Source organism: Mesocricetus auratus, unplaced genomic scaffold, assembly GCF_017639785.1.
Source record: "Mesocricetus auratus isolate SY011 unplaced genomic scaffold, BCM_Maur_2.0 Super-Scaffold_100040, whole genome shotgun sequence".
NCBI lineage: Eukaryota > Metazoa > Chordata > Mammalia > Rodentia > Cricetidae > Mesocricetus > Mesocricetus auratus.
Genome location: NW_024429217.1, coordinates 4,706,120 through 4,719,690, shown reverse-complemented (window position 1 = coordinate 4,719,690; position 13,571 = coordinate 4,706,120).

Below are 13,571 nucleotides of genomic sequence, written 5' to 3'. Positions count from 1 at the left end.
CCCATGCTGTGGTCATGAGGTTCCTTAACCCAGAGCTAGTGAGGGGCAAGGTCAGCTCTTTGGCAAGTACGGGTGGCTCTCCCGGGCTAGTGAGGGGTGGAGCCAACTCAGCTTGGCCCTCATACTTCAACACATGATTCAACTCATGGTTCACATGGATCCCTGTGGAAACAACGAACTTCAACACTGACCCCAGCTGAAACAGGACTATGGACCCAGATATGGTTCACCATGGTCCTAGGTAGCAGCACAGGCCACTCAGATTGGTTGGCAACACCCTGCTACAAGGTGGCCCTTGGACAACAAGTCCCAAGGTTGCAGTCCAGACCTCATGCATCTGCACAACCTTCAATGGTATCTGGAGCCATGGGCATCAACACAATCCTTGGCTGAGGTTGGGCTACTGACCCAGACAAGGCCTTAGGCTGAAGCTTGGGGCCAGGTGTCACTATGGTCCCTGGATGTACAGGGTACTCAGATCTGCATGTCCCCAGTGGCAATATGACCTGCAGACACCAACGTGGCCTCAGGTGTTGGCCTGGATCACACGGTTCTGCATGGCCTTCGGTGGTAACAGAAGCCAAGGGTGTCAACACAGTCCCTGGCTTATGTAGGGCTATGGACCTAGACATGGCTTTCCACCATGGCCCTCCACCACAGCTCAATACACTGGAGTATTATTTTGCAATAAAAAGGAATCAAATACTTGCACAAGGCTGAAGAGATGGCTTGGAGGTTAAGAGCAATTTCTGCTCTTGCAAAGGGCCCAGGTTCACTTTTCAGTACTCACATGGTGACTCATAATCTTCTGTAACTCCAGGAAGTCTGATGCTCCCTTGTGGCCTCCATAGGCACTGTATACATGTGGTAAACATACCTCCTGGCTGCTGTTTTGTCAACTTGACACAGGCTAGAGTTATTTGGAAGAAACTCGATTGAGAAAATTCCTCCCTCAGGTTGCCCATAGGCGAGTATGTAAAGCATTTTCTTGATGATTGATGTGAGTGGGCCCAGCTGACTGGGGGATGTCAGGTGGTCCACAGATGTATGAGACAGCAGGCAGAGCAAACCGAGAGGAGCAAGCCAGTAAGCGTCACCCCTTCATTGCTGCTGCTTCAGAGCCTTTGAGGTCCTGCCCTGACTTCCCTTAGTGGTGGAGTGCACAGGTTGCCAGACGAAACCAACGCTTTCCTCCCCAGGCTGCTCTGATCGTGGTGTGTTATCACAGCCGTAGGAATCTAAGACAACCTTCCCGCAGGCAACACATTCACATAATAACCAACTTCTTAAAATTTAGTAACAAGTGCTAACCTATGTGAAGGAAGACAGTCCTCAAAGCCCACGAGGGCTGTGTCAAGACAAACTGTCCGGAGTCAGCAAAACCATGCGCCACACTGCATGTTTGTCACCGCAGATTATGGGTTGACACATAATCCCAGGTGAGGTGGCATTGGGAGGTGATTAGATCATTAAGGCAAAGCCTTGTGGATTGAGGATTGTTTCTAGTGTCCACAGACACAGCTGAAAGATGTCATCTATGACCCGGGAGGGCACTTTCATCAGGCTCTGCGTGCTCTTGCCTTGAACTTGGACTTCTCAGACCCGACACTGAGACAGATAAACCTTTGTTGTTTATAAGCCACCTAGCATATGATATTTTGTTATAGCAGACCGGACAAATGCAACACTAGAGACAGGAAGTAAGTCAGCAGTTGTCAGGGGTGTGTTTGTATGTTAATGAAATAATATAGAGTACTAAGTAACTAATTAAAATATCTTATTAATGTGTGGTTATAGAAATACATTAATTCTTCTACAATAGGTGATGTGGCATCTCGTAAGCCAGTTGGAAAGGGTATGCTATAAGATATATAGGGATTAGTCCATACTTTAATCTTGAAAAAATTATGTAATAATTTTACTAATATCTCTTTGAGGACAACCTAGAACTAAATAGATTGGCTTGGAGCCAGTTTAAGCAGGTTCAAACCCTTCCTTTCTTATTTTGCTTTAACATAGGTAGGTTCTTTGAATATATGATAGGGTTGAGGACAACTGTGAACCTATTCTCGGTTGGTTGATAAGAATTCTACTTCTAGTTTACAGGCAAAAGCTCCTCAAATTATAAAGACTACGATAAGAGCTGCTGTTAATGAAATAAATGAGCTGCTGGTTTCATGTAGTGTAAGCGTTTTGGTAGTCAAAGTAACGCCATGGTATCTCTGAAAATTCTAGCAAGTATTGGGGATGAATGTTGTATTTACTCCAACAAATGTAATAGCGAAGTGAGACTCTGTGTTTGGGAGGGTCAGAAAATGGAGAGTAAGTGCTAATGAACAGGTCTATGGGGAAAGCGTCAGCTGCACGTGACTATACTACAACCACTCTGGAGTGCATCTGACGGTGTGCGGACTGTGTTACCAATAAGGATCTTAAGAGTGTGTGTGGACCTTTCACAGGCCATTACCTACACAGCTAACACATTCATTTCAATAGCTGCAAACTGGCATTCTATAGCTTTATTCCAATGTAATTGATTTTATCTTTACAAAAACTGCATTCAGGCTCTTTATTATGAGTAGTGCTCTAATAAGCTTCTACCATAGGAAACGGGATTATTTTTGCTTAGGTTAAATAGCCACAACTAAGAGGCCGACCTAAGTTGCACACCGCTGCTCCTTCTGACAGGTGCTCCCGCTGGAGGGCCAGCTGCCCCCAGCACCAGGAGAGCCGCTTTCTCCCACCCTCTCCAGCCCTGGCTGTCATCTGGTTGTTGCGATCATGATCGGTAGCTGTGTAAGTCACACCTTTAAAATATTTAGTCATACTTAAGACATGTTTTCCTGTTCTTACCAGGTATTTGCATTTTCTTTTGTACCTTTTCTGATACTTGGGGTTCCTACACTGAATATTTGCAGTAGATTTTTCTTCTGTATCTTTTGTACTAAGGTGAAGCATTGCCAATCATAGTTGTGCAATTAACTCTTTTCCCGCCATGTTACCTAACTATAGCCCATCTATCCTTTGAGTTTTACCTTTGCCTAATACTTCCTGGACATAAAAACTTTACTTTTTTCTTACATATTTTTATTGAAAATAGATGCATTGTCATCAATGTATTCTGATTACAGTGTCCCCTCTCCTAACTCCACCCAGATGTTCCCCACCCAAATCCTGCTCTCTCTCTCTCTCTCTCTCTCTCTCTCTCTCTCTCTCTCTCTCTCTCTCTCTCTCTCTCTCTCTGTCATTAGAAAATAAGCAGGCATCTAAAATTAAATTGATAAACCTGAATAGGACACAACAAATGAGCAGGGGGATAAAAGAGCCAAAGAAAAAGCACAAGAAACTCACAGAGACACACGTGTTAACACACATAAAAATTCCACAGACACATACAATTAGAAACAATACTACACACAACAGATCTATAGGGCTTTAAAATGCCTAGGCCAAACATTACTGAGAGAGAGGGGGGCCACATGCCCCCATCTCTAACCCAGAAGGTATCTATCTTCAATTAATAACTCCTCGTAAAGAAAAATTAGTTTTCTCCAATAGAGTCTCACTGGGCATATAAACCACTCTTAAAGGCAGACCCCACGCCCAGCAGTAGCTGTCCAACAAGAAATGAACTCAATGGTATTTTAGGAAAAGTTTACTTTTATGAGACTAAATATTAATAGTTTCCCTTAGAGCTTGCCTGTTTTACTTAGGAATAACCATTCCTCACCGTCTGTGGTGTTTTGAATAAGAGGAGTGGCTGTTTTTGAAAGGATGAGGACGTGTGTGTGGCCTTGTTGGAGGAAGTGTGTCACTGGGGGTGGTCTTTGAGTTTTCAAAAGCCCAAGCCAGGCCCAGCATCTCTCTCTTCCTGCTGCCCATGCATCTGGTGTAGAACTCCCAGCTTCTTCTCCAGCGCCATGTCTGCTGGGTTCTAACACTGAACTAAACCTGTGAAATTGTAAGTAGACCCCAGCTAAGTGTTTTCCTTTATAAGAGTTGCCATGGTCATGGAGTTGCTGCACAGCAATAGAATAATGGCTAAGATACCATCCTAACCCCCAAGGTTATGCTAATCGAAAAATTATATTATTTCCATTTTAAATAATCAGGTCTTTATCCCAAATCGCTTGTATAAAGAACAGTTAGGATTTTCCTGACAAGTAGACAATATGCTAGTAGCTCCCTGTTCCCTCACCCCACCTGTGACTTAAGCCCCTCCTACTCCCAACATCAGTTCATGAAAACATCCTTTTCAAGTTTAAAAATAATTTTAAGCTTCCCAGAAGCTTCTGTGTTCTCTGCTTGGCCCCCTTTCCATGTAACGAGTTAATCTCCTGTTGTTGCTTCTCCAGAACCACTCATCTCACTTGACTGAATTTCTGGACGCTTACGAAGCTCCTGTCTGTGATCTAACTGACCACCCTGAAGTGCTGCTGTGGAATACTGTAGACCAGGAGTTTGTGGATACAAGTGTCCTCCTCACATTTTGGAGCTCGGAACTTCAGGCTGGAAAGACCTACAGGCTTCCTTCCTTGGGACAGAAGGCCTCCATGCTGCTTGACAGGACCATCTTCTCCCTGTATATTCATGCGGTGGAAAAGGACAAGAGGCCTCCTTGGTACTAATCTTGTTTTCAAGGGTTCCTAGTCTAAGACTAAATCATCTCCTGACAGCCTTGCCTCCAAATATCAGCCATGTTACTAGGACTTCAAGATTTTGGGGACAAGGAGAACACAGAAACAGTCCATACCACATCCAAGAACACTCTTCTGTTGTTGCCTGCCTTTCCTGTAGTGATCGCTCATCATAGTAATACTAACCCTAAGACAGCAGCCTATAAATTTTATGTCAAATGGTATGACCATTACATTCCTTTGCATAGACAAGACTAGCAACGTCACAGACTACAAGACCACACCAGATCAATGGACACCCCTTCACAACCTTTGTATACAGGCACAACAGTTACTCTACAACACCTGTGGACTGTTAGATGTCTTGCAGTCTGCAAGGATGGAATGCAAAATTTTGGGTTGGCTTCTCAAGAGAAAGCTCATTTCTAGTGCCCTAGATGGGTTCTGTTTGTTGCTAAATAATTAGACACATGTTGGCTTGCATTTCTGTACAAGCCCGCATTAATCAAGGCCTGTTGTAATCTAGCTGCTGATTGTTGGCAAGGATGAGAGAATTCATCTGCATTCCAGCCAATTCAATGCATTCAAATCATCCGAAACAATGGAATTCAAGTCATGGCAGCTGAAATGAAGCCACTTAAAGCCTGGGAATACAAATATGCCTGGGTATAAATAAGCTCTGTAGTGTGTTCCTGGTGGAGAGATGTTTTTATCTTGTTAGGACATGTGCATGCAAATTAGAAAATGAGAAGGTATAACCATTAAAAGCAATCCTGCTTCTGAGCAACTTACTGGGACAGAAAGTATTGCGCAATCTTTCTAGAACTGTAAATTACATCTGGTTTGAACTTCATTTGAAACTCAAGGGTGTGAGAGGACCCTAAGTTTCCAATTGAGCACACGTCTTAAATGAGAATCCAGCACTCAGAGATGTTGACCGACAGTTCTGCACCTCGCAGAAGCTGAGTGGACACACACCAGAACACTTAATCAAAACTCGGCTCAGCTGGGGGCTCCTTACGCATTCATCAGAGACCCGCAGCAGAGAGCCTTCAATACAGATTCACATGTCAAGACCTCAGCTTTGCTTTCCTTGATGTCCCAGACGGATTAGCAGAGGGCTGATTTCCACACCCCAGTAATTGGGCCAGCATGGATCCATGCTAGAGATGAAGTGAACCTGTGGTCGCAAGTGTCACCGCCCCTTGTCCCGGTGGAACTGGCAGAGCGGCTGCTGAGGTTACTGGAGTCAGATGGGTAGGGAAGAGATTTCGTTTTGTGCTATGTGATGGAGGCAAGGACAAGTCTGTTTCTGGCGCTTATGGCTGGGGCTCTGTCTACCAAGTCTTCACACTCAAGCATGTCCACCCGTCCCTGATGCTTGTGTCATCGGGATAGGAGGCTGTGCATCTGTTTTGAGGAAAAGACAAAGGTCTTTAGTTCTTTGTCTGATTAAATATGTTTACCCTGGGTGAAATTTACCCAGAAAGTACTTATGCATGTATGTGTTCCCAATATTTTCTTACCCCATGAAAGCTTTTGAAATGATATTGCAAGCATATGGAGTTGTTATCAGTGATTTCTCAATTCTTAAAACTACAATCCAATCAAAATAAAAAAACGCGACTTGGGTTTGGAAGAGTCCAGTGAGGGGTGTGTTTATGCAGTTTTCCTCCAGCTCTTTTGTCTGTTTGGGAGGCCCCCTGGGGTGTGTCCTGTGCATTCGCATCACAGCCTGCTGTACACAGGCCCACAGCTTTGCCTCTGGGATTCAGATTATGAGTCCCCGTCTGTCTTCCTGGGCTCCGGCAAACCGTATTCTCTCAGCCTCTCTTTGAGTTAATTTTCTGCACACCTATTGTAGACAAGGAGCTTGAGAGCTACTAAAGAACATGCCAGAACAAGTCCTTGTGCCCCATCTGTGAGGATGGCGGCTATTAGATTGCAGCTTGAAAACACTGTTTCCACCGCAGGGAGGCCACTTGAGAAAAGAGTCTGTGACAAGCAGGGACCTGCGATTGTTCTGCCAAGGATGGCTCTGTATACAGAAAGTGCTTTCACAGTGTTTCCTTTATCTAGTAGAGATGCCAGACAGCAGGACCAGTTGCGGCTGTGTTCGCAGCATCCGCTCGGGATCCGAGTTCGCCTGTGAACTTGCTCTGGTTGGGTCCGTCCGTTTTAGGCCCTTTGTCCTTGCAGTGAACCTGCAGATGCAGCGACGCCTTGTTGGGGAAGCAGGAACTTTCAATGATCAGACCTGCTCTTGCGGCTGACAGTCTGGATGACAGCCCAGCTGTGCTTCCCGCCAGCTGGCCGCCTTTGTCCCTCTGCTTACCTCGTTCTGTGTGTTCCTCTGCTCATCTATGACACAGATCACACAGGCTCGAGTATCCCTTACCTCAAATGCCTACGGCCTGAAGCGTCCTTGGACCTGCCTTTTGATTTGTACTATTGTGTGTGTGTTCATACCTTGGAGATAGAGTCTAACTCAACGTTCATTTCTCTTTTCACATATGCCTTATACGTCACCTAAAGGTAAAATTATATAGCATTTTCATGGCACCTGCACTTTGACTGTGCCTCCTATGAGGTTAGGTCTGTGATTCATTTCCCACTTACAGTATCACATTGCTGCTCAGAACATTTGGAATTTCAAAGCATTTCACATGCTCAGATCTTAGACTGGCTTGCTTATAGATGGTTAGCTTGCTCTGTAGTACCAATGGCTGTAAGAATCAAGTGACTTGACCAAGTGTGAAGCATTGAACCATACCTGTGCAAAGCCCCTTCTTCTACACTTGAAATTTTGATCTAACCCTTCTTGTGGTTCACAATACATGTTGCTATTTTTAGATGTTATTTTTTCCTATCTGTTTTTCCTCATGTCTCTTCTTCCTTCCATCTTTGTTAACTGCCTGTTCCTGCCAATCATAGATTTGGTGCATCAGCAGGGCCCAGGACGGCATTTCCTTGACCTTCTTTGACACATTGATCATCCTGGTTCTGCCCTCTCTGCTTTCCTGTTGTGACTTCCTGTATGACTGTCTTGACATGATACTGTCAGAATCTTTCCCCCTTAGAACACTGATACTTTCCAGTTTCTAAGTAGACTTCTCTTTCTGTGCGTAAAGCCTCATTCTGGCTGCGACTGGAGTGACTGTCCTCTTGCAGTATTTCAGAAGAAACACTCCACAGGGCACATTCCTTCTTCTGGTCTACGGTAAGGGGTGTGTTGGTCTCAGCTCAAAAGTGGCTTCACCCTCAGTCAGGCTTCGTCAACCACATCTGCCTTCGTTACTTGTTTACGGCCGTGCAAAGGTAACATGACCAGGATAACGTGGGAAGTTTATGGATTCAGGCAGTGAGTCCACAAGCATCATGGTGGGTAGCATGGCATCAGGGTACATCTTGACCCACAAGCACAAGGCACAGAGAGATGACTGTGAATGATTGGGCTTTTGAAAACACAAACCTCCTCCAGCCAGGCCATTCCTGGGGACTGTTCTCATTCAAACCACCACAACAGCTACCGATCACACTACCATACAGGGAAGGATACTGGTACTGCCATGTGGTCACTTTGGGGCGTCTTTTGTTGGTTTCCTGTGTTTTCCCAGTCAAAGAGAGTTACCCAGAATGGAATTTGGCCTCCACACAGCAGGGGAGACAGGCTCTGATGATGGGAACTACCTCACAGCTTTGCAAAAGCCTCTTTAGTGTTACACAAAGACATCTTTAGCAAATCGATTTCCACATACCAAAACCTCTTATCTAGACTTGTTTGAAGGAACCACTACCTAAGCAATTCTCAGCCACAAGAAACTTCCTGGTTTACTAGGTATGTCTGGACTAAATTATGCAAAGGCTCTGTGAATCCTTCAAAAGATTGTAGCTCAGATAATAGTCACCGACAAAAGGCACTTCACAGCCCAGATGGCCCCACTCGGAATCCACACCACATACAATGGCTCTGTTGAATCTTCCACTGCACTTGTTATAATAAGACCCTGCAGCAGGTGATCTTATATCTCTGAGACACTCTTGACATCATGGGAGTTGTCTGACTCAGGGTACATTTGCCTCGCTTCTCAAATGCTGGAACTGCAGACCTGGACCCAGTAAGCAAAGCCTTCGTGTTTTCATAGTCTGACTGTTCACCAAGGCCATGGGTTCTTATTCCTGAGACCTAGGAAAGGAAATTCACTAAATTTTCTTTTAGTGGTGGGTGGGTCAGGTGACAAGAATGGATTCAGAATTCTGGAAAACTTCAGCAGTTTAAGAGAAAATGTTAAAGGAGTATACAGCAGCTGTTGATCTTGGCAATGCCTATATGATCCTTTGCTATACTGGCAAGAGCTCTGGGGCAGCGCTACATTTATTTAACTTCAGTTTATTAACCCACCAGAATTGTGTGGTCAAAAGCAGAGACCCGGGTGTGAATGCTGTAGAGCACAGCAGTTCTGAACGCTTCTTCCGATCTGCACTGACACGCAGAAATTCTGAACACTTCTTCCGATCTGCACTGACACGCAGAAATTCTGAATGCTTCTTCCTATCTGCACTGACATGCAGAAATTCTGAACACTTCTTCCAATCTGCACTGACACTAGAGCACACAGCAGGGCCTTCTCGCCTCATTCCCCAAGTTCAGAGGACTGTCAAAGCCATCAGAATGGAGGTGTGCAGGTGGACTGCTGACAATCTCCTTCTTTACCCCGTGTCCCTGCAGTAACTGAAGAGTGGTAATGTTACACTGAGAAACCTAGAAGACATCAGAGGGGACCTGCCTCATAAGGCAGTTCAACAAAATATTTTAAGAGATGTGTATTCTCTCCACCTTTGGAAAATAAATCTGTGGTGCTGGATGGATGGCCCAGCGGTAAAGAAAGGTTGCTGCTCTTCCAAAGGACCTGAGTTCTGTTCCCAGCATGTACATCTCCAGCTCATCAGACATCCTTCCAGCTTCTGCTGGTGCCCACACATGTGGTATACACATACACAGGCATAATTTTTGCATGTTTTTTTTAAATGTACTGGAGTTCAGTAGATAAAGGCACTTAGTGCCAAACCTCAGGACCTGGCTTTGATTCCTGGGACCCATACTTAAGGAGTGAGCCATCTTCCACAAGTTATCCGATCTCCGTATGCACTAGGGTTTGTGCACAACAAAATAAATAAGGCTGATGCATGACTCAGTGCTCAGGAGAGCTTCCTTCTCTTCCAGAGGACCTAAGGGTGGTTCCGAGCACCCACACAGGTTGGTGCCCACCACCTGTGACTCCACCTTCAAGAGGTCAAATGTCCTCTTCCATTATCTAGATACACACATGTGCCATTTATTCACACAGATGCACACACATATACACATAAAAATAATAAAAACATTTTAAAATGTTTTTTGTTTAAAATGCATTTAAAATGCACTTTCATTAGTAGGTTTAATATCTTCCATTTTCTTCAATATGAAAATGTCTGTAAGACATTCTTAGTATCGATATAGATCCTTCACACTTTCATTGACAGATTCATCCTGGGGTGAATGGTATTAGCCATTGTGTCACTAGGGATACCCTGACTGAGTCTTCTAGCTAGCTGGTATTAAAGGCATGTGCCACCACAGCCCAGCTAAATTTTTTGATAGATACACTTACCAAAACTAAATCAGGATCATATAAACAATTTAAATAGACTGGTAATCCCTAATGAAATAGAAGCAGTCACTAAAAGTCTCTTAAACAAAGCCCTGGGCCAGACAGTTTAGTGAAGAATTCTAACAGACTTTCAAAGAAGAACTAATACCAGTACTCTTCAACTCTTCAAATTATTCCACAAAATAGAAACAGAAGGAGTATTGCCACATTCTTTTTTGAGACCACAGTCACCCAAACTGCACAAAGACTCAAGAAGGAAAGACTTATAGACCAATTTCCCTCATGAACACAGACGAACTTTGCATATACATGACAGTTGCATAGCCTGGTCTTCTTGTGGAGCTCCAAACAGTGAGAGTAGGGACTGTCTCTGTCTCGTTTTCTAGCTGTTGGGACCCTGTTACCCCACACTGGGTTGCCTTGTCCAGCCTTGACACAAAGGAACTGCTTAATCTTACTGCAACTTGTTAGCCCGTGTTTTGTTGATATCTATGGGAGGCCTGCCCTTTCTGAATAGAAATGGAGGAAGAGTAGATGCGGGGGAGAGGGGAGGTGTTACTGTGACTCGTTTAATAAAGAGTTGAATGACCAGTAGCTGGGCAGAAGAGGTTGGGTGGGACTCCTGGGGACAGAGAGGTCTTGAGAGAAGAAGAAAGGCAGAATTGCCAGCCATAAGTGGAGGAAGCAGGATGGGCAGAATGGAGAGGAGTTAGTGAGCATGTGGAAGAATGTAGATTAAAAATATGGGTTGAATTTAGTTGTAAGAGCTAGTTAGAAACAAGCCTAAGATAAGGTCAAGCTTTCATAATTAACAATAAGTCTTTGTGTCATGACTTTGGGAGTTGTTGGTCCAAAAAAGCCTGCTATACATTGTGCCCTAAATATATATATGGTTTTAATCAATTCAAAAACAGAGGCAGGTGAATTTCTATGAGTTGAAGGCCTCCTGGTCTGAATACTGAATTCCAGGACAGCCAAAATCATATAGATTAAATCCTTATCTCAAAAACAAGCCAAAATCAGAGAAAGGACAGTGTTAAAAATTCTTGAAGCCAATTGCACAGTTCTGAAAAGATGAAAACTGCTAGCAAAACAGGCAGATTTGAGAACTAGATCAGATTCTGAAAACCCCATTAAGCATTGTGCCCTGATACTGTTCATAGAAACACCAGAAAATGTCTTCACTGACTTATACTGTCTCTCAATAGTCAACTGTTAGAGCTTAGACAGGGACTGATCAGGTAACAGGCTACAAGACCTTTTGCAACCAGACCAGGCTCAGTTGCTGTGATTCAATTCAATATCTGATTTGTCTGTTGGGACTGGGGTAGGTGCTCAGCCAAAACCATATCTTTCTACAAAATGTTCCTTAATAAGTAGAAGTAATGGTGGAGATGATTCATGAAACATGTACATACATGTCTGTGTATGTGTCCTCATCCTGGCGTCTGTAGCATAATAATGGGGTCATTTGCACTCTCTAGTGCTCTTCTCTGTCATACTGTTATGAGCTATGGTGGGAGCTGAGGTGCGGCTGATGAACAGACAAAGGCAGGTAGGACTTTAAACTCTGCCATTCCTACCCCTCTTCCTCAATTTCCCTCCCTTTTGTCAAGTACTTAGCACATATTTAAGCGTCAGACATGGGTTAATGAGAAGAAAGAGAAGCCCTCAGCATTTATGGAGTTTACCAGTTACTAAGGGAAGCAATTGTACCAATAATTCATACCACAGGCATCTATAAACTGTGGCAGAAGCAGCAAGGTTAAAGTGTCCGTGAGAGCATTGTGTTGGATGGGCAAGGAAAGCCCACAGGACCACTTTACAGACTCAAGGAGGCTTGATTATTCTGATCTACCCGTTGTAGACAGCAATGGATTTGTTAGCTCTGTATATAAAACTTCTGATAGTTTTGGGGAAAATAATGATGCTAGTCGGTTGCTCTTAGCATCTCTGGGCAGGGATGAGCTCCATGATAAAATTAGCCTACCTCTAGCATCTCAGAATACAGTGAAGGATAACCAAGAACTTAGTGATAAATTGACCAGTTCCAGGTGCACATAAACAGTCTAAACATTTCTAAGTGTTCCCTGAAAGAGAATCTTCTCTCCAGCAGCTGGAGTTCAATTTGTGAAAAATTAAACTGAAGCCCTTATTGTAAGGTTGCCTGAGCTACAGCAAAAAGCCAAACCCCAGCCCTGTAGGGTGTTGGTCATTAAAGTAAAAGCACTCATTGGTAAAGAGTGGAGTCCTGTAACTTGGAGATGTGTGGGAGGACCCCCATTGAAGCGGAGAACTTTGAACCCCTAGAGTCTCAAGGGCTTATCACATTTGAGTAAACAGACTTCACCCTCAGCAGAAGATGTACTCCCTGTGGAGAAGGCTCTTCAACAGGTCCAGGCTTCTACACAGACTGCTCTACCACTTTGACTGTGTGATTGAGCAGACCCAATGGTACTTGAGGTGGCAGTGGCAGATAGGGATGCCGTTGTGAGCATTTGGTGAGCCTCAATAGATGAGTCACAGAGGAGACGCTGGGGATTTGGGAAAAGGTTTACCATCGCTTGCAGACAAGTATTCTTTCTTTGAAAGTCAGCTCCTGGTCTGCTATTGGCCTTAGTGGGTTATTATGAGTTGCTTATCCTGAGCTACATGTTATATGACCAACAAGTCATAAGGTAGGACGTGCACATTATCAAATGGCAGTGGTATGTATTAGACTGGGCCTATCTCAGGGTTCTCATTGCTGTGAAGAGACACCACAACCATGCAACTCTTATAAGGAAAATATTTAATTGGGGCTGGATTTCTTGCAGTTTCAGAGGTTTAGTCCATTATTATCACAGCAGGGAGCATGGTAGCATGCAGGCATACATGGTGTTGGAGTAGAAACCATAGAAATCTGGGCAATTGTTCAGAGTCCTACATATTTCAGGTCATAGGAAATCAACTGACTGTCACTCTGAGGGAAGGTTGAACAAAAGAGACCTTAAATCCCACCCTCACAGTGGCACACTTCCTCTAACAAAGCCACACCTTCCAATAGTGTCACTCCCTTTGGGGGCTATTTTCTTTCAAACCACCACAAGGCCCTAGCAGGTCATAAGGCATTAGAAAACAACATAAAGAAGCTGCCTAAATTCCTATGGTTTCTACTCCTGTTACAAAGCTGTCTGCTGCCAAGTATACATGCATAACCTCATGGCATGTTCCCTATGGTCAGTTGGAAGAGAAGACTAGGGCCTGGTTTTCTGATGGTTCTATAACCTCATGGCATGTTCCC